Source organism: Chaetura pelagica, unplaced genomic scaffold, assembly GCF_000747805.2.
Source record: "Chaetura pelagica isolate M959 unplaced genomic scaffold, ChaPel_1.0 scaffold104, whole genome shotgun sequence".
Classification (NCBI taxonomy): Eukaryota; Metazoa; Chordata; class Aves; order Apodiformes; family Apodidae; genus Chaetura; species Chaetura pelagica.
Genome location: NW_009953786.1, coordinates 789,292 through 812,528, shown reverse-complemented (window position 1 = coordinate 812,528; position 23,237 = coordinate 789,292).

The following is a 23,237-nucleotide window of genomic DNA, read 5'->3' as shown; positions in this document are numbered from 1 at the left end:
GACTTAAAATGTTTTGTGTTTTCATAGATCTGGAAACTGTATATATATGTATTTTAGTTATTTATTAACAGCATACAAAACTTGCTTCATTTCCACAAAACAGAACCAACTATTAAAAACAAATCCCCAAACCAATCTACATCTTCCCTTTGTTTTATGGCAATATAAATTAATCTTCAAACTAAACCATATCCCTATGACTACTTAACTTAGGGGAGCAGCAAAATTTCTATAAACTGCCTTATTTCTGCAGGGTTCTTTTAAAGAAAAAAAACTTCATAAAATGCTTTGAATATTCCAATCTCATCAATGTCTTGTAGATGTCAACAGCATACCCTTCACTTGTATGAGACATCATGGTTTTATGTGGGGTTTACTGTGGTGGTTTTTTTTTTTCTTTTTTCTTGATTTTTATCCAGCAAAGTTGAGAAGCCTTAAAAGAAAGCTGTTAAACAATGTCTTTGTAATGTATCACAACCCCAATGGAAGCAATCCAACTGGAAAATATTAACCTCAAGAACAACAGCAATAATAAATAAAGTAATAACAAAACATATACTTCGATGTCGCATTTTGTCACATTTCAGTAGGTTCTGTAAAAGAGTCTGTTGTCCGTAACTGTAATAGAAGTCATCCATATGAAGAGATACATAGATATTTGTAAACAAATAACATACAGAAGGCTACCTAGTCAAGCTTTTCACCCACATGAATTACTTCATTAACCTGTGAACATTCAATAACACAGTTTCACATAAATTCATACAACTATATAAACGTGACAAAAAGGGAAAGAATATGAGTTTCATTTTACCTGCCTGTGACCAAGTATCTATTTTGACATTTAATTTCCATAGATGACTGGAGTGAATTATGGTTATAAAAGGCAAGCAATCACATATCTTCATTTAGTATGGAAACTTTCCAGATTTTTGTCTCCATTTCAAGTGAAATAAAAATACACTGCTACACATCTGATACTATTCCAACACAGGTTTATGCAAATTTTTGGGGATGCAGAATCAACTGAATTAATGACTAGGCATTGCATTACCTTACAGAATAGGTTTAATACCAAACAACTCACAAACACATACTTACCTGGCAACAGAAAATGGTGCTTGAACTAATGCTGACCTGAATTAAACACTCAACTTTAAAGCACAGCATTGTATGCCAGTAGAGTACATTTTATCTGTTATCATATATGTGTATTTAATGGGAATGCTGTAGCATTCTGTGAGTCACACAAAGCACTAGAAATCATACAATTGCAGTTCATACCTTCATCACACCAACTATGGTGGCTTTAACCATGATTAACACAGTGGCAGAGCTGAGTTCATATGACCTTATTTTTCCAGCTCCTGAGCCGGCTTGAGTAAGAGCAGCCCCATCCTCTCCGCCAGAGCACAGCCGCCCTGCATTGCTATATTAGAGTGTCCTGGTTTGAGCCAGGATGAAGCCAATTTTTCTTTTTACTGATTTTTTTTTTTCCTTCAGTAAGCTTTCTTGTAGCTAGCAACAGTGTGTTCTGCTAGGCTGATAAGACAGTGGAATGTTTTTCTAACTACTGAGGCTTCAAGGCCGCACCTGCACTCTGCCGGCTCAGACACTATGGGGAGATCTGTGACCCTCCCGTAGGAGGCTGAGTTAGACAGATAGCAAAATTGGCCAAAGATATTCCATTCCATATATCTACGTAAGCTCAAAGGAAGGTCAGAGATCACAGAAGACAACTTCCTTCCTTTTTCTTCTCCCCTTCTCTTCGGTCCATGGCCGGTGTCCGGGGAGGACTCTGTTCATCCATCACCGTCGATCCTCAGGCTTGATCTCTCGTGACCCCCATAACTCTCTGCTCTGTTCCAGCAGCAGCTTCGGGATTCCTCGGGACTCTTCCCAGTTCAGGGAAGTGCTGTGGGAGTTGCTGGGGTGGGGGGAGGCGAGAGGCTTTTGCCCGTATCTGAACATATTTGTATATAATTGTATATATTTTCTTGTATGATTCATTAGTGTTTTAATTAAAGCTGTGTAGTTTAGTTTTCAATCCAGCCAAGTCTCTCTCTTTTTCTCTCTCTCCTTCCCTACCTGGGTGGGAGGGGGAGGGGATCGAGAGCATTGTTGTCGGACCTGAGTCAAACTGTGACATAGAGACAGCTACAATGATGCAGCTGTTTAAAACTAAGCAGGAGTCACAGTTTATTGATAATGTGCTCAGAAGTACTGTCTCTCTTTGTTGCCTTGTTAGGAAAGATGTTGAGCATGCTGGAAAACAGTTATTCTCCCTTAAGGCCTAAATATTTTTTGTGTTAATTGTAACCATGAGTACAGTTGTATTTGATACATTTTTATTTCAAGATATAACTATAACATCAGATAAGCAATGTTCCCTATTTGGGAGCATCTCAATTCTGGTATAGACAGACTGCTTGAGAGGGAAATAAATGGATAAGGGAATCAGGCACACGAAGTAAAACAGATCAATAAATCATATTTATGTAGCTGTCAAATCACACAGCTTCTACCAAACAGTTGAGCAGCAACTTCTTTAAGTAGAACATTGTACTGTATTTCACTCAGATCCCTGCACCTGAAGGATGTGATTTTTAAGAATACCAAGCACCTTGCACAAGTGAAATGATGTGAGCATGCAGAGTAAGGTCCAACTTAGCGAATGACAAATTTAAATATTCAGTTGTCTGAAACCAAATGCAATTCACTGGTTCCATAATTTTAAATCATTGCCATAGTAAAACTAAAGTAAAAGTAACTACCCACTTACACTATTCCATGGTGCATGAGATAACTGAGCACATACCACATTTTACATTGTCACATATAGTTTTTAAAGTAATTTATGTATTCATATATCTAAAAATGTATAATATTTTTTATAGTTTAAAATATTTAAACTTTGAAGAATATTGGACTGTATTTATTACAAAACTGAAGATAAAAATCTGCACCTTTGCTTCCTATTGCAGTTTTCCAGTTGCCATTGCTTTTTGGCAGATTAGTTCAACAAACAGTTAAAATCCTATTAAGACAAATAGGACGTAAGTGTATGCTTAGGTAAACCTAGACATAGGGATTGCCCTGAAAAGGAAGTTTATGCCTATTTGGGACTGTACTGGGTGCAGGTGCTGCAGTGGCAGCAGCAGCAGCAGTGGCACTGCCCCTGTGCGGAGCGGGCGGGGCTGCCCTGCGCCGGCCACAGCCGGTTCCAGCCGCTCCAGCGACCCCAGCGCAGGGCAGAGCTGAGCCCCTCAGCCATGGTCACCCAGAGAATAATGCAAAGCAGCACACTTCTGCCTCAACAGAAAAGGGGAACAAGAAGGCAGCCTTCACTTTAGATGAACAGTTGGAACTGAACTGTTACCAGCAGTCGAGTGCATTAACTGCAGGTGTAAACACCTCCCTTGGCTAGCCAGACCAGTATGGGCGGAACAAACACTGCTTCTTCCCAACATAGAGCACAAAAAACAACCAGCAAAAGAACTGTGAAGTGAGCAGTGGGCTTGAACTGGTTTTAACCCCTGTGTTCCCTCCTGGGACATGGAGATGCTCAGTGTCCTTATGATGAGTGTGTTGTAGAGACTGGTAATGGGAAATACACTGGTTTTGTATTGGAACTGTATATTGCAATTGCTGTATTGCACAACATGTAGCTTACACACATATTTTACTTTCAGTATCTTTTATATAACTCTGCTAAATCCAAAATCCTGTGTAACATCAACTATATTCATATAAGTGTATACAATATAAACAATTTGTCTATGTTTTGCCTGTACCTGGGGCTAAACTGTAGCAAGTGCTCTATCATCTGCTGCCCCTTCCCAAGCTGAGAAGGGGAATCAGGAAGACGAGAGAAGTCCCTTGTGTGGTAATGCAAACTAATTTACTGAAATAATAGAAGTGATACAAATACCTACAACATATATACAAGTTTATACTCAGCCTAGACCTTGGGAACAGCAGAGGGAACACAAGGCCAAAAAGCAGAAGCCCCAGGAACAGCTCCCCACCTTCACCAAACTTATCCCATGTATAACGAGCATGACATAAGTGGTGTACAATACACCTGTCAGTCCGCTTGGTTCAGCTACTCTGACTTAAGCTCCCAGCTGACTCAGGGCTACTAGTGGCCTGTCCCACATATCTGGCCCAGGATTCTGTTCCCGTGAAACCAGGACAATATTATACTTTCCACAAGTGGAATATCTAAAAGGTCCTAGTAAGAGTATTTTACTCCGACAGTGTGACGATTCTGCTCAGTTTTAATTGGTAATAAATTAATTTTCCACTGGTTGATTGTACTTTACTCTCGACAGTACAGTTTAGTCTTGATCATTTCAGTTTAAGAATAATCTAACTACAAAGAAAACAATCTGAATTGCAAACTAATTGTGATATGAGAGTATAAAATGTTCAGCAAGCAGATACACAACAGATTATTTTTCTCAGCTATTAGTGGAAGACTTGTTAAGTGACCTTGTTGTTGCTGTTGAAAACCTGTTCCACTATGGCAGGATTCATTGCCTTGTACTTCAGGTCACACAAGGAAAAATTTAAATGACGGTGCAAGAAGACTCTATCCCAATTTAGGAAACAGAGTTAAAAATTAATTATCACTGCATTTCTTCTTTGCTCAGGACCTGAGAATATTGTATCTGACTATTCTAGATGGGATTATAAATCATGCTATAGAGATTAACTAACCCTCACCAATCACTCACTGCTTTAGAACATTTGTCTTCCTATGGATAAGATTGCAGAAGTAACAAGACTTATTGGGATATACATATATTAAAAAGAAAAATGCATTAATTCACAGGCTAAGGTGAGCATTCACTCTTAGGCATAATGACATTAATGCTGCAAAATCTATATTGGTCTAGCTTACATCTAAAATTCTATTACTACATTATTGATTAATCACTTGAACTTTAAATTTAGTTGAGAATTATCTGAATGGTTCAAGTACTTTATCAATTTATTCTAGAATACCTTGCCTGTCAAAATGAAGGGATTGGAAATTATTCTTTACTTGAGCCATAAAAATTCTTTTTTGCTCACCTGCCTTTGAAAGTATATGGTACTATCGTAATTGTATTTTAGAAAAATAATGTCTATTAGAAGAAACAATGAGTAACATTTCATGTATTTCATCTATCTTTTAAAAATATACTTTCCTAAAGTGAACAGTTATAAATGTATTGGTTTTGTTTTACTACTGCAACACTCATTGATGAAAGCCAAAACTTTCTAATGGCTACTAGATCACATCAGAACCTATAACCTTATTTACTAAACCTCAGTATTTATAAGAGAAGGACATGTACCCACCCAGGCATTAAATAACAAGTTGTTCTAACCACTTTTTCTAATGGATGTGCCAAAAAATCTCAGTCATAGAAAGTATTTCTCTTTACTCTTACGTCTTCTCTGGCAACTCCTCTGCCTAATTAGCAAAACACACCTATCAGCTAAAACCAATACTTTATATGCCACTGACTAGATCTGACTAGACTGATGTGGCAGCAAGAATTTCCATAAGTCATAATACAGGATTTTAGAGCCACAGCCCGAGGTAATAGTTTTATTTTTATAGTATTTTATTGCAATGTCCAGCTGTTATTTTACTCTTGTGGCTGTCTTTGGAAAGAAATGAATAAAGCTGTTTAGGCTTAATAAAATTGACATCAATAACATGCTCGTATACAGCTCAACATAGGCTATATACATTTTTCTAATAATGGAGGAAAAGAAAGTATTTCCCTTAATTTGAAATTTAATTCTGTATTTAAGGTCAGGTAGTAATATCATCCATATTGGTTTCATTTAGGTCCAAATTTGACCTGACATGCATCTTCATACAAAGATGGATTTGTATGAAGGATTTCCCAGTACTTGCCCAACTGATGTAAAAACTCTCCACGTCATTTAGAGATGACAGAACAAAATGAAACACAGAAAACCAAGTATACCATTTAAATATTATGACATCACTTGGAATATAGAAGGATTTTAAGACCAGTTTTGAGGAATTGAGGAAAACAGACGAACAAACACATTACTCATCTGTGACATAACATCAACCTCTTCCTCTTAGGTGCAAAGATGAAAGCATCAGCCAATAGATCATAAGCATTTTACTTAGATAACATCAAGCTTTGCTACCTTGGTATTCTACCTTGATGGGTTTAACTTTCTTAGCTTTCACCTGACTTGAATAAACTGCATAAATTTCAATTTGTGAAAATAATTGATTACGTTTACTTTTCACGTGGACATGGTTCTTAACTCTACATACAGCTATAATACCTACATTTATACAAAGATAAACCTGTAATGTGCACGTGTGGAATGTGCACACATGGAATTGCTGTGTCTTCTAAGTTACTGGATGTATAAACTAAGCAGCCTGTACCATGTACATTGAAAAAAATAATTTCATTTTTTCTGCCGATCATTTTCAGAGTAATTTCCAGTTAAAGCTGGGCAAATTTTCCACTATATCAGCATTTCAGAATGGAAAACCTTTCAGTCAGTTGACCAAAAAGTACCGTAGCTGTCTTGCCTTAATGACCTCACTCTAAAACGTGTTTAAGATCAAATGATGCCTCATTTTGATTGAAAATATTTTAAAATTATATCACCACCAACAACCAAAATCTAACTGCTTAACCTTTTATAATGTGTTAGGGTAAAGGATGTTTTGGTTTGTTTTGTTTTGTTTGCTAAAATATATGTGGCATTTATATTGTAGTTGACTAAGTTATTTGACTGAAAAATACTTCTTTTCAGATTTGTTTTGAATGGACCACTCTCCATACACTTAAAAAGTTTTCTCTAGACCAGTGTGATACCCCTGCAGATAACTGACTTACCTAAAGGTATCCACTTCATAACCTTCAGGGAGAGAGAATTTATGATTTTGCCTTCTTGCAGTAACTTTTGTATGTACTTCTCCAAAGGACCATACCCCATCTTTTCTTCCCAATGCATCACAACCAGGACTATTAAAAGATATTATATCTTTAATCTTCAATGTCTGAATTTTTATTTTTTTTTTGCAGATCTACTAAATTACATTAGCAGACTTTAATTATATTTGTGAATATATATATATATATATATTTAATTTATAAAAGAATGTGATGAAAAAGTGTCCAGACCTTGCTTTGATTCTATCAGATTCATGCTCATTATTCTACTTTCAATATAGATTTCATTGTCCTTTCAGTCACACTGCTTAATATTGAGAATAACTGGGGGTGAGCAGGGGGAGGGGGGAGCTAGGGGGTGCAGAAAGAAGGAAAAGTGGAACTGAAGTGGTAAAAACACAAAGGGGGCAAAAGGTGTTCCCACTGTAAGCCTTTAGGAGCTGAGTGATTTGGCACCACCAACCATCATCTTCATATATCAGATTGATTAGATGATTTAATATTTATACCACAGGCTTTCACAGACATACAATCACAAAAATACCCAAGAGCTGGTAACTGAAAACCAAAAGCAGACAACTTAATCTATTAGGAATGACTCGTTAATCTGATGAAAACTGCATTTCACAAGGATTTTGGAACTATCTACAGCATCAGAGCACAACAAGAGTCAATATTTCACTAAAAGAGACAAAGAAGAAAGCAGCTGCAGTGCTAAACGGCAGAATACAGTATGATGATTTGTGTCCCAATTATTTCTTTAGTACCTTCTAAACTTGCACAAATTGAAGCTAAAAATTTCTCTCATTTCCTGTATTTTATTTTCTTTTTCTCTTAGCAGGAATAAATTTATGCTACACAAAAATAATATCATTTAATGTTAAAACCAGGAAATGTGAAAGAGGAAGGGAACTAACAGAGTAACTGAAAATAAAATGTAACTCGCTGCTGTTATAAAAAGGTGACTTGTTAAAATATTAATTTAGCATTTCTGTTAGATACTAAATAAACCTTTACTTATACAAAAGTACAGATGCCTTATACAGCTTTTTTTAGGTACCACAAACATTGCAAGCAATAGTCTAACTTATCTTCTCATTATTCTAGCTATCTAGGGGAATAAATCTACTGATTTCAAGTATCAGCTGTGAAGGCTTTCTACATGTACCGTATTTTCTATCTAACCAGCTTAACCTCAAGGCCTTTACAAAAATTGCTTTTATTTTGTAGACAAAAAAACCAAACAAACAACTTTGAGCCTTATATTGCATTATTTTTGCATGGGTATGATTGAAAAATATTAATGAATATAAAATTTATTTAAATTATTTCTTCTTTATAGAATCTTATTTAAAAAGAGATAATTTTATCGGTTGCATTTGTCAACATTTGTAAATGTGTATCACACGACAAGCTCTTCTGATATTAAATCAGAGGGCCATCCTCCACTGCATTTCAGCATTCACCTTGATGGAGGTTTTTTGAATAAATGCTTTTGCCTTCAAGGTGGTAATTGGTGATCTGTACAGCCAGGGATGTTATCCCAACACTGATCTGTTGAAAAACCTCAAATATAATTATAAAATAATATAATCATATACTGTAACTGTATATAATTCAGGCTGTAATTTCCATAATTGATCCTGGAAGTAGCCAATTTTAATTTAATTGGCTGGTCTGGACAAAGTTATAACATTCTTAACCTCTTGGCAATATTTATTTGCTATCAGAGCTAGAATTGGCATCTGCATACCATCTCTTTCTGTATTTTTTGTTGTTTGTAAAGGAACAATCAGTTTATTATACATATAGAATAATATGCATTTATCAAATTATACATTGTCTATACATATTATTTCTTTATTAAAAAAATATATGCATGTTCATGTAAAACCCTTAAATTGCAAAGAGAAAAAGGAAGTCTATTTGACAAGGCCTGAAGATGCAAGGGAAATATCTCAAAATAAGTGTAAAGTATGTTTGTTACTAGTTTGTCTAACTGGTTGACATTAGATCTATGATAGAAGCAAACTTTTATTATTAAAAAACTACAAGTGTCTTCCATATGCACTCCTCTACAACCAAAAAGCAATGGACCAGAGGGAATCTTTTCTGGCTCGGAATTGTGAACTTGGAGTTAGTGTCTCCAAAAAAGAAGACATTATATGCAGTGGGATTGTAACAAAGTCTGAACTTTTATTCTGTATATTCCCTCAATGTATTTGGCTTTACAAAACATACAAGTTGGTAAAAACAGAGGCGTTTACCGTTGTTGGTGTTGATGAGAGCAAGGCCATTCAGAGACACCTTCCTGTGGAGGCTGCTGGCCTGTGTAAATATATGGACTTCAGTTATTGTCACTTTAAGCTCAAATGACAAATCTGTTTTTTGTTTATTGGTTTGGTATTTTAAAATATTCATTTAAGCAGGTTTACACAGCTTGTGGATGATTATTTGCTTGGAAATTAAATCTCTCCAGCTCTCCCATCTTACTTTCATAGCTGTCAGCTCTTCCTGTCAGCCTCCCTCCACCTTTCAAAGGACTGCTAATTCACATTAAAGCCTGTGTTTATGCTACATAAGGCTTTTATTCATTACAAATAGAGGAAATATATAAATTAATAAATGCTGTGTTTAGGATTTTGTTTATTCTTTACGTTGACTACTGTTTAATTGAAGGAGACATACTGTTATGTGCAAAAAGTGCTGTTGAAATAATTTAAAATTATAATTATTTTAGTCTTCTGAGAAGTTAAACTGTAGCTGCCAAATAGTTTATAGAACAGGTTGCATTTACATTACTCTGTGGTTGTTAGCCAACTAACCACAAGACAGGACAACAGTGATTAATATTATGTTATACAAAATGCCAAGTTTATAAAATTCCACCAAAAACTTTGTAGTCAATTACATGGTTTCTTAGTAGATCTGCTGAAAAATTTGGATCAGGATTAACAGCAAAAAGACAAGTTTTTCAGGTTATTTTAAATATCCCTTTGAACACAGAAAACAAAGTATTTAGCAGGGACACTCCAATGGCAAAAAGTATGCAACTCATATTAATAGAGAAATAAATCTGGGAATAATGGTTTTGGACACTTTGGAAATTATACAGTAATATATCTTCATTTGCAAGACAAAGTAAAACAAGAAATTACTCAAAATCCAATTTGCAAAGGTCAAACCTGTTTAAATAACTACATAAACATGACCTAGTATAGGAATGGCAAGAGTATTAATTTTCTTAAAGATTCGATTTTAAATTATGGTATAATTTTGCCTGTGGACAAAGATTTACCTTGTGAACTTAAGTGTAGACCAACAGCCAGCACAAATACTTTATCTTCCTGTCTTAAAAGAACAGGATGCTTTACTTTTCAGGAATGCTTCTATTTCAGTGATTAAAACTTAAACATCATCTTTGGGAAGGTAGTTGATTTCATCCAGTAAATATGTCCATAATGATGCCAATCATTCTGTAAATGCTTGGCTTGCCGGAAAATATCATCAAGGCAAAGGAAGTATAAAGGGAGAACATTTGAATCTTACAGAAATTGCAGGTAAAAGAATCACATGAATTTATGTATGTTAATTTTATTTTTTTATATACTTGTGTTTTGTTGGACTTCATGTTTTGGTTCTACATTGAAGCACCTAATTTCACAGCTTGCTACCTTAAATTTATTTTAAAATAATTGTATTGCTTGATTCATTGTAGTTGGCCAATGTTTTACAATTAGCCAACCCACTTTCTATTGTATTTTTTAAGTTACTTTTTCAGAGACTGTTACCAAGTCAGACTAAAGGCAACCAGAGAATTCAGGTTTTTTCAGGTTTAATTAATTCAACAAGTGCCTTTCCCTACTTAAAGATTTTATTTTATTTTTTTTTTTTTGCAGCTTATTTGGCTTACTTCTGAGTTCTGTTCTGGGATTTGGAAGGTATCTCTGTTGCTTTACATTCATTTAGTAAACCCCAAGAGGGCTTCAGAGGCAAAGCTTCTTAGTAGAGGATTGCAGACTTATTGATGAGAAAAAGTTCAGTTAAAACTCTCAGAAGGCCTGCAGTTCATTGCAATTCAGTTGCTCAGAGAAGTTAAACTTGTTTATTTTACTTAATATTTATCAACGTATTTAAGTGGTAGTACATATCATGCAGTGAAAACTGTATATGGATGCATAGGAACGTACCTATAAGCTAAACAAGGCAATTAAAGGAAACACACAGACACACACACACACACACACACACACATATCTATATAGCTTTAATCTGATAATTTTTTGAGCTGCTTAATCAATAGTTTGGAAACTAATATTCACAATCCTTGGTATAGGAAACATCTTTTTAGTGCACTCAAAACAATCTAAAAGATGAGACCTATTTTTTTACAAGAAACTGAACAAAAAGTAATTAAAATACACAGCATCAACAGGAAAACAACATTCTGTCTGCTGGGGTAACAAAGTACTGTTGTACAAAACCACAAAACTCACAAATGGTATGAAATACAGCATTCACCTTCAGCTAAACATAAGCAATTTTGCAATTCCCTAATTACAGAAAAAAAACATAGGTCAATGTACTTTTAAAAATATTTTACTTGCTACAGTGACACGTCAAATTGTTCTTCAATGCCAGTTAGGTGGATGAAAATAGTGATTAATTATCTTTATTATATAAATAAAGTGAGATTTGACTAAGTTACTCAAGATTTCATAGGACATGGGATGAACATCCAAAAAGCAATACCATGTTATAGTCCTCTTTTTGCTTAAAAAGGTCTTTCTCTGAAAGTGCTGGGTTACACCTTGCAGTACTTATGCATATTACTGAAAAACCTCTTTGGATATCAAATTGCCTAATCCTATATAGATAACTTAGGACAAAGAAGTGAATTAAATCTTTATTTTCCAGACCCAGGCCCTCACACTAGAATAACCCTTCTGTCACATTTGCAGTGAAAAGAATAACATAAGTTACCAATTGTCTTGCTCTAAAACCCAAACCACAATGATAATAAAAGTAATATATAAAAATGAAAATATTCCTCTTGCCTTATTTGAAAACTGAAACAATGAGTAGAAACAAGTCATCAAAAAGGAGAGGCCAAAAAACAGGGGAAGGGGAAGGAGAAGGGGAGGGGGAAAGGGAAGGGGAGGGGAGTAGAGGGGAGCAAAGAAAAGGAAAAGGAAAAGAAAAAGGAAAAGGAAGGGAAAAGGGAGGGAAAAAAAGAAGGAAAATAAAAAGATGGAGTTGATATTCAAAGCTCTTAAATGTCTTGCAAAGGGCCAGTGTTTTAATCCTAATAACAGAAACAGACACCTTGTCTCCAAGACTTGAGCTCAGATCAGACGAGGCTCAGTTTGCCTTCTTCCTTACACAGATCACTGATTCCGTCAACCTGCAAATGTAGCTGTGCATCTGCAATGAAACAAGTAGCTTTTCCTTTAAACCTCAAATTCAAAGTCTATGCACTTTACACAGTATTTAAAACTTTGAACATTTTGGGTACTTCCATTCTTTATCCCAGATACAACCGAAAGCCCCTGAATTTTGCAGGAGAAAGAACATGACAGAAAAATCACAGAAAGACTGAGATCTAAACTCAGACAAAGATCTGCACTTTTTAATTAAATAATATTATATTTTAAACGTAACTCGATAAAATATATATAGATGGGTCTATTCTTAACCCCAGCAAGGGATATTTTGATAAAAGGATGTAACTGAGTTTCCTTGAAATTACTGAGGGACTTCGGGACCTGCTTAAATTACCTCTCTTGTTTAATTTGCCATTTGGACATGAAGAGCTGAATATGAATCTTCATAGAATTTGAGAACTTACTGGTGAAAGAAAAAGCCCTTAAGTTATAGATTCCCTATGGAAAACTATTCCACAGCCTAATGTATCTTCCTGTCAGAACGTTTTTCATTATATTTACTATAGGCTTTTATGTTCCTAATTCCATCATATTATTAATATGTATCTTAATGTACAACATTAAAACCACTTCTAGCCTTCTTGACATTTACATAATTATATTCTTATGGACGACCTTTTGAGTCAAAGCTGAGGTGTCCTTATTTCACTGCTAAAAAGTTTCCTTCATTCAGTTTATTCGGTCTTTTTTTTTCCTTTCTCTATCCCATTAATAATAAACTATTTCCCAGCATAGTCCTTTCATGCCATTTAATTCCTTCTTATTTTTGTTTTAAGAAATGAAGGTGCTACTTCCCTCACAGCTGATGGAACTTTTAAACCTTCCATCCGTTGCATAAAGCAAGATGCAGTTTTGTGGAGGAAAGCTCTGCATAGGAACAATCCCTTGCATTAGTTTCCCATGCCACAAGGCTATGGGCTCAGCTGTCCCCCTTGCAAAACAACCTCCCTCTTCAGCAGCTGCTACTGGAAGTTGAGAGTTGCAGATATTAGTAGGCAGGCAATCTACATGGCTAGAAAAACCTGCTGCACACTTCTCAGCTTTCATGCTTGTCACAGTTTGACTTAGGTCCGACAACAATGCTCTCGATCCCCCCTCCCCCCAACCCAGGTAGGGAAGGAGAGAGAGAAAAAGAGAGAGACTTGGCTGGATTGAAAACTAAACTACACAGCTTTAATTAAAACACTAATGAATGATACAAGAAAATATATACAATTATATACAGATATATATTCAGGTATGGGCAAAAGCCTCTCGCCTCCCCCCACCCCAGCAACTCCCACAGCACTTCCCTGAACTGGGAAGAGTCCCGAGGAATCCCGGAGCTGCTGCTGGAGAAAGCAGAGAGTTATGGGGGTCAGGAGAGATCAAGGCTGAGGATCGACGGTGATGGATGAACAGAGTCCTCCCCGGACGCTGGCCATGGACAGAAGAGAAGGGGAGAAGAAGAAGGAAGGAAGTTGTCTTCTGTGTTCTCTGACCTTCCTCTGAGCTTACGTAGATATATGGAATGGAATATCTTTGGCCAATTTTGCTGTCTGTCCAACTCAGCCTCCTACGGGGGGGTCACAGATCTCCCCATAGTGTCTGAGCTGGCAGAGTGCAGGTGCGGCCTTGAAGCCTCAGTAGTTAGAAAAACATTCCACTGTCTTATCAGCCTAGCAAAACACACTGTTGCTAGTTACAAGAAAGCTTACTGAAGGAAAAAAAAAAATCAGTAAAAAGAAAAATTGGCTTCATCCTGGCTCAAACCAGGACAATGCTCTGATTTTACAAACTGTTCTTCACTTTGTCTCTGCTCCCAAAACATAACAAAATACTCACACCCACTTAAACAGTCAAATAGTAAGCAAAAGAGCAGAGCAGCTCTGAATACAGGAATATTTTTTGATATATACTCCATCTGCTGAGATTTTGGTTGCTTACTTCTGTTACTTGCTTAAGACGCCTTAGCTTCCTAATATGCACTGCACTGAAGAAATGCAGTGAAATTCTCTAATAAAATTGTCATGTTATTTGGATAGAGAGTGTACCAAACAAAGTACCTAAAAGTCCTAATAATGGAAATATAAAGTGAATCATGCAAATTAAAATGCAACCCTGAAGTCCTAACCTATATCAGAGGTAAGAAACTATGCTTTTCTTTTGAAGGACATGTCAAAAGGAGAGGTACAAAGACTTAATAAAAAAGGGGCTTATTAAGTGTCAAGGAGAAATTCCAGTCACTTATGTCATATATATCTATCAAACATATTTGTATTATTTGAGCAATTTAATCCTAACAACTTTTACCTCTTTATTCCCCATTTTTTTTTTCTTTAGATGAAATTGTTAAAATAACGGAGACTTAAGATAAGTAAGAGGCCATCCCTTAGATAGCTTCACTCTGAAAACTTGATTCTAATAAAAAAATTAGGAAATGTCATTGTTCTTTGAAATAAATTATGCCAAAAAAGCTTCTCACTGGCCAACATTGAGGCCTGCCAGTTAGTTTGGCATTGCTGTGCATAAAGCATGTACAGAGAAAGTAAGACAAGTCAAACACACAAATGAGTTAAACATGGACTACTCTTTGAGCACGTCTAAAGATTTAGAAGGGGAAAAAAACAACAACAAAACAAACAAAACAAAAAAAACAAGCTGTGAGAGCAAAGATAAAACAGAAAAAAATAATTTTGACAAAAAATATACGGACTTACAGAATCACCAGACATATGAAATACGTGTCATAGATAGAGATATTTTCTTACTGCACACTGGAAACAATTGCAGGATGTGTACTTGCTGCATTCTTAAACAGTTTTGAGAAATTAAAGTGGAGAGAATATTAAAAGGTTAAAATAAGGTTAAATAGTTAGATTTTGTTTGTTGGTGGTGATATAATTTAAAAATATTTTCAATCAAAATGAGGCATCATTTGATCTTAAACACGTTTTAGAGTGAGGTCATTAAGGCAAGACAGCTACGGTACTTTTTGGTCAACTGACTGAAAGGTTTTCCATTCTGAAATGCTGATATAGTGGAAAATTTGCCTAGATTTATACATCCAGTATCTTAGAAGACACAGCAATTTCACGTGTATCCACACGTGCACATTACAGGTTTATCTTTGTATAAATGTAGGCATTATAGCTGTATGTAGAGTTAAAAACCATGTCCACGTGAAAAATAAACGTAATCAATTATTTTCGCAAATTGAAATTTATGCAGTTTACTCAAGTCAGGTGAAAGCTAAGAAAGTTAAACCGATCAAGGTAGAATACCAAGGTAGCAAAGCTTGATGACGAGTTTAAAATACCTAAACAAAAAAGCCAACTAGTTGCCAAATGTGAGTTGAAATTATTAATGATCTGTTAACATAAATATTTGAATGAGAGAAGATTAAAAATAGCACATATAGAATTATGAAGCTCCTGAATCAGTGATTAGAGACCCTTTCATGAATTGCACACTAAAATTGCTGGGCCCATGCTATTATTTGTAGCCCATGGAACTAAATTCTTATTAAACCAAAACAAAATGGCAAAAAAACCCCAATCAAACCAACCAAACAAAACCTACAAAAAGAAATAAAAAACCCCAAATTAGCTAGCACTGACATAAAATAAATCAACAACTGTTGTGGGCTAAATATCAGTACTTGATCATATCAGGTTATGTCTGGGGATGGGAGTAACTGCTTGTCGAGCAGAGGTATCATTAATGCAAAAATGATTCAAATATACCTACATGATGTACCTTGTTGTGCACAATTTTACTCCCAACTCTGCTCTGCTGCTAGTTTCTTTTAAAACTAGTATAGAACTTGAAATTTAGAAGGATTCATTGGGAAAAAAATAATTGTTCAGGTGTGAAATGTATATTACACCATAAAGATAACATTAGAGAAGTCTACTATAAATTTTTCAATGTAACATTTATTTTTATATTAAGGAGTTTTTAAAAAAATACATATGGTTGCTTGATTGTTCAATAACCAATTGTTTGGTTAAATACAGGAGATAGTATATTTCATATACTCATGCACAAACATCATTTAACAAGCATCTGCTAATTCATTTATGACCATCAGTGACCAATACCACTCCATAAATAAATACAACTCAAATGCAAAGCAGGCTTAGGACATCAATTAATTGTTTGTCATATGTAACCTATTAATAAGTTATAGTCTATGAAAAAAGTTCGTATTAGGTTAGACAGGAAAAAGGAGCAGTAGAATGGACACAAAGCCGTATCTTTTTACTAAATGTATAACAACAAATCAGTAATGGAACAGATTCTCCTTTATGCCCAGCTCCCAGGTTGAAAGAGAACTCAGAAACTGACAGCTACGTGATGCTGTTGACTGGGTGCTCAGTCAGTCACTAGAGCTGCAACTGAGCTGAAGAGCCACAGCACCTTATTAGGTACTCTTTTGGTCCTTGTGTATTCATGCAGTACAAATGCTTCACTCAGGTCAGAGCAGGTGGAAGCAGAGCAGCTACAAGAGCAAGCTTGTCGAGACCCCGGAGAGTAAGCTGGCTGATCTCATTTTGAGCAGCTGTAGCTCTGAATGGCTCTCAACAGCAACAGTAGCGGGAGGGCCAGCTCTGTGTGATCAAAGGGCTTTGGCAGTCATGATCTCTGAACTAATTCCAGAATGTCAGTGAAATGGCACATCAGAACAAAAAGAGACTGTAAGGAATTTTATAGCTATGGGGTTCATTGCAACTTTAATTAGGCCCAAAAATAGATTTGGGGACAAAAGCAAATAAGCCTTTATGAATATGGTGATAAGTACAAATGTTCTTGGTTTATTTTCCTTCCTCTGTGGAAACCATTCTTTAGTAAAAGATTTCACAGATGTGGGGATCCCAAAATGAAAAACATTACATGAGAGGAAGAGAAGTTGTGTACATAAAGAAAGAAAAGGGGGGGGGGAAAATCTATAATAATTATTATTTAAACAGATTATAAAATCTTTTCAATTAATAGGGAATTTAGGACAGAAAACTGTGAGCATTATGTACATGTACTTTTGTGAATAGAAGGAAAAAAAAGGAAATTTCTGGAAGTTCCTGTTGTTTATATTTCTCTATATACAATTAAACAATACAGAAAAAATGAAAGCCAGAATAAGAATCCTTAAATTTACATATTTTTAGGGATGGAGAAACAGAATGGTTATTGCTATGCCAGCTTTGAACAAAGAAGACCTAGATTTGATTACCTAATTGGCTTTAGGTGTTCTATTTAATTGTAAGCAAATAAAAGCCGGAATTTTAAAAGGCATTCAACTACTGATTTGAGTACCTAAAAAAAAAAGGTTTACTCATCTCTCTGGAAAGAGATTCAGGTCCTGTGATTATAGGTCTTTAGTTTAAGGATGTGAGGTTCCTAATCTGAGAGTTTATATAGTCACTGAAAAAAGGCAGACTCCAAACAAAGGAGCTTTTGACTAAGCAAGTCATCTAGACTAAATCTCACAAAAGTAAGGGAAATCTGGAAGGTACCACACAGGGTTTGATATTTTTGTACCTGAACCTTTCTCTACTCATATATTTGTTTCCTCATTTTGGTTGTGGCTTCTCCATCAGACGATGATAGCTTTCCCTTAATTAACTTGCAGTAGATTATTGAAATTTAATCACACAGTGTTCATACAGCTCTGTAAAAGGAATGAAGAAGTTAAACATTCAGTGAAAAGGGACAGAGATGGTTAAAAGGTTTCTGAAAAATGCAAGAATTGGATTATGATAAAGAAAAGGATTAAAGAGGTGACTTAGTAAGTGTAAATGGAATAAAGAATGGTTAAGCAATTTAGAGGAAGAGTTTATGTTCCCTCTGCCTAAAATAAGGAAATATTCAACTATATTAAAAGATTACAAATGTTCCACCAATAAAAGTATATTATTTTCATATTTAGATTAAATTGTGGAACCCTTTGACAAATCAAGTTGTTGAAAAAAGCAATCCTAAAAGCCCTAAATGTCACAGTTGTCAATCTGCTGCTTTGGGGCTTTAGAAAATCTCTAGTTATGCAGCTATGAGCAAATGAAGAAATGCTGCAACATTACTGTAGTTTTGACCCTGTCTATCCCTTGAAAAACAGTATTTGAGCATATGTACATGGTAGTCCAGCCATGACCAACCGATATTGGTTCAATAAACCAACTTTATTTTGAGTTTATCACAGGCTAACAGCTCAAGCATAGTCTTCTCTAGAAGCTGATCATTTATTTGTCTAAGAACATTTAATCTGTACCTATGCCTTTAGAAATAAAATTATATTAAAACATTGTCAGTAAAGTATCCCTCTTGTCCTTACTTCAAAGTTCATTCACCCTTCTCTGTTAGAGACATCAGAGTGAATGTCATGATCTTTGAAACCAAAATGGTGTCAAATATATGTTCTAGATATTGTATGTTATGGATATTAATTTTGAAATGTTCAGCATTGACACTAAGTTTAATTCCAGTCTGACTGAGGTTAATATGACATCTAAAAAGGTAAAATAGGGTTTGATAACAGGATATAGATATAACCTACAGCCTCTAGCTCCAGGCATACTCCTCTGAAGACAAGGGTAACAGTTAGAAGATGAGACACAGACAATACTAGGAATCTAGTTTTTAAGAATACAGACTTGAAAGGTGTAATCAAGAACCACACAGAGATTTGCTTACTTGCTAAGTGAAATGAAATAGTTCACAAAGTACTCAGTCCTTAACATCTAAAAACAAGTACACAAAAACATTATTTATTTATTTTTTTAAATGAGCAGTTAAATATATAAAATGCTTGCAGATGACATTGAGGTAATTTAAAGACATAATACCTAGACACACTCATGCTTCCCTTTACTTTCACTTATTCCCCTTCTTCTGTTCACCAGGAAAAAAAAAAAAAAAAAAAAAAAAAAAAAAAAAAAAAAAAAAAAAATGGTACTAGATGTCAGAAAGAAATATTTAAGGAAATACAGCAAAATAGATTAAGTTGCTGTTTTCCAACATATAATATCACAACAGAATCGGTCAAATGGCTAAGGAGTCTCTTACCAGGTTTTATGCCTTTAATAATAAAATTCTTCGATATTGAAACCTATAAAGCAGAAAGCCAGGAAAGCTGATAGATGATCAAGAGATAACAGGACCCCTCACTGAGACTAAGACTATTGCAGAAAGGCTAAAGTAATTTTTTTATTTTGGTTTTGGTATTCCTAGTGGTGGAAAGACATTTCTCACAGGACACATGGGTACAATCCACTGTCAGAGGAAAGACTCAGATCTTTAACCAACTAAAACCCATACAAAATACAAACTAAAACTCAATAAATTGAACTGTCAATCAATAGAATCAGACAGTTCTGCAGCAATTTGATGTCTGTGTTCAATTCTTATGTGCAAACCAAACTCAGCGTCAGAGGAATGAAAGGTGACAAATACCACATTCGTATCTAAGCACAATTTCAGAGGTGAACCTGACAAGTGCAGGCATCAAAACCTAATTTCCAGACCAACCTATCTGATAGGAGTTATAGAAAAGTTAGTACAGACATCCTAGATAACTTACAGAGTTCTGTCATAGTAGATGGAGGTGATGTAGGGATGCAACACTTCATAGTGTGCTTCTTCCAGTGTTCCAATAAGCTTCTTCATCTGGGTTATGGACTTGCTGAAAGATTTTTATGAGATACCTCACTAAGACAAAGAAAGCAATTAAAGAATTGTAAGATATGAAAACAAACTGACTTCTGAATGAGTACTGATTAAAAAGATACAAAGCAAAGGACTGGAAAAAATGGACAATTTTCACAGTGAAAAGAGATTAGCTGTGTTGATATCCTTCCATGTATTTCTCACAAAACCTACCATGATAAAGAATATCAGAAAGGGATTAGGTAAAGACATAAAACAGATAAAAAATGAATATTGAGAATAATAACTCACATTAAATGTGTAATTTAGGAATTGCCTGATAAACTACTGATTACCAGACATCTAGTCCTTGCATTAACTGCTTCTTTTGTGGTTTTCCTTGGCATTTCCAGTTGCCTTTCATCAAGAAGAGCTACAGAGATAGACTTTGGCCTGGAGCAGATTTGCAATTTGATTTTAAAAGCTGTGTATGGAAAACAAAACCACCACACATATAATGTCAAAAACATTGTATTCATATCTTGTTAATTAAAGAGTGAAAAGAGCTTTCACTCCTGCATGTAATATTAATAAATTCCTCAGATGTATGATCCCTTGATGTGAGCTTCAGAAATATATTAAAAGAATAGTTAGTTAGCTCATCCAACTACTAAAAAGGATTTATTAACTCCTATATATTATGAAATATCACTGTTAACAGACAGTATTATATAATACATCGAATTTTTGATGTCTGAAACTTATAAAAGTGCAAAAAATGTTATGTCAAAAAAAAAAAAAATCAAATAATTTTCAAAACCGTCTTATTTAATTTGTTTTAAAAGTTATATCAAGTCACAAATCCATGTCTGTAAGGAAAAATTTAAAACATCTAACCAAAACCAGAAACATTTCTAGGTATTACTTCTGTACTCAGCTGAACAATAGATAGGTGTTTGCTGAACAGAGATGTCAGTGGAGAGCAGGTTATAATCAACTTACGAGTTTATAGCCACAGCTATAAAATTAGTGGTATCACATACTAAGCAGAGGAGCTGGCCGTCCTCATAGTGCTGTATGACTGCTCCAAAGCAAATGTAGCGATATCTGTGTAGCAGTCCTAATAAGTACCTCATATACATGAACAGCATTTTACTGGAATATTGCATCAGAAACTTTAATATTGCCAGTCCAGGTATTTCAATACACTAAACTTTGTTCCAGTAAAGTGGAACTGAGTACCCAATGATATACATACAGACAGACAGACAGATAGTTATAGGTATGTATGTACATCTATACATAATGACCTATATATAACAGCTATAGTGTCACCTATAGTGAGAAAAAAGTAAGTTTGCCCAGTACAACTTAACCCATGTATCTTCCAGCAAAACAGAAATCATACTTCTTAAAACCCTGAGTCAACTGAAATCACTTGCATATGTATTTCCTGACGCTGACACCAGACAATCAATTTCCGAGGGTAAGTAGATTTTTATATATATATATATATAAATGAAGCAAATTAAGACTGTATCCATTTAATCACTTTAATAACTCTAAAATATTTCAATAACAATGAAACCAAAATCAATAGGAAGAGATTCTTTAGTTCGAGGCCCACTGAGAAGTATTCCTGTGATCTAAAAAATTTCTTTGTGGCATATCAAGAAAATATCCATACTTTCCTTTCAATAATCTCTTGAATCAATTTGTCATACTCCCTTCTAAATACACTTATTAAGATTGAGTTTTTCACTCTGGTCTTCATACACTCTGCTAATGAAATAAACACCCTCATTCTTTATCACTGAGGCTTTTCAGAGTTGTGGGCCCTAAACTGATTCCTAAGTGCCTCCAGTTTATGACATCATTCTCCCGTAGTTTACTAGATGCAATTTTTAAATCAAATGTAAACTGATTTCTCCCACCTAGGTTATGACAGATACGTATTTTTCTACCACCTTTTCCATAGATGTCTCAAATGACCAAGCGTTTGAGAAAACCTTTTTATTCATTAGGAAGGACAGAGGTATTTAATCTCCCTTTGTATGTGGCAAAGGAGCTACATCAATCACAATTTTGACCTTCTGTGAGTATGGGTGATACACCAAAAAAAAAAAGCATTCACTGTCCCCTACTATCTTTACAGGGCAACTTTTTTTAACAACTTGATTTCTTTCAGTGCAACTCTCATTTTGTAGGAGCTTAATTCCAGAGCAGAAAATAGATACAGGTGTCTGAAACTGAAAACAACCTCAGCAGTATACAAATTATTTCATATTATCTAGATAAAAGAGTCACAACTTTGAAATTAAAATCACATCTTTGCATTAATATTTTCGTAAAGGACAGGGTCCATATTTCTTTCAGATAAACTGAATACTTACAGAACATTTAGTTTAAAAAGACCCAAATGCTGAAGAGACCATAAATACTTTAGTATGTTGTAAGTTGCATGTTCCTAACCAATGTTAAATTACTGTAAAGAAACCTTAGTTATTAAAAAGTATTCTGGACAGGTTCTAACAGGTCCGTTTAGGATGCTGTCCATGCAGGGATCTCTTGCTGAGGCAGAACCTGACAGTGGGATTAAAATATCCATATTCTGCTGCTCTGTGTGTGATAGAGGAATGATGCAGGAAACACCCCACTAAAGTGTTAACATTTTCTCTAGCCCTAAGTTTTGACTGCAGTCAAGTGTTTCTGACTCAGAGTTTTGTTTAAGATTTTGAAAATCTTTCACAAAGAATCAGTGCAGAAAGAGTAAGAATTAAGCTTATGCTTTCTCAAAGTGTCTGTCAGAATTGGTTGTGGAGGAGTTGGCTATAATTGCTTTGAAAAAATATGCATAATAAGATATCTTGGCAGCTGATTTTTAGTGAGTCTTGTGCAGTTTTCAGAGCATTACCAGATTACTTTCATCAATTACAATAAGGCTGCAAAATAAGCCAGCTGGAGTAAGCTCTGGCATTAAAAGACTTCTCATGAAATTTGTAAGATTGAATGTGACTCATAAACCACTGCTTAATCCTATACAGAAATCAAACTTATGATACAAAATGTTTGACAAGAATTTATTTTGGACAATGTATTGTATTCTTTACTCAGATTTCACTCCATGCTTTCAGTCATGGAAACACAGAGACAAATTAATGTTTCCAAATCCATGCAGGGATTGGATGTACAAAAAGAATCCATGAAATTGCTGTGTGGACTG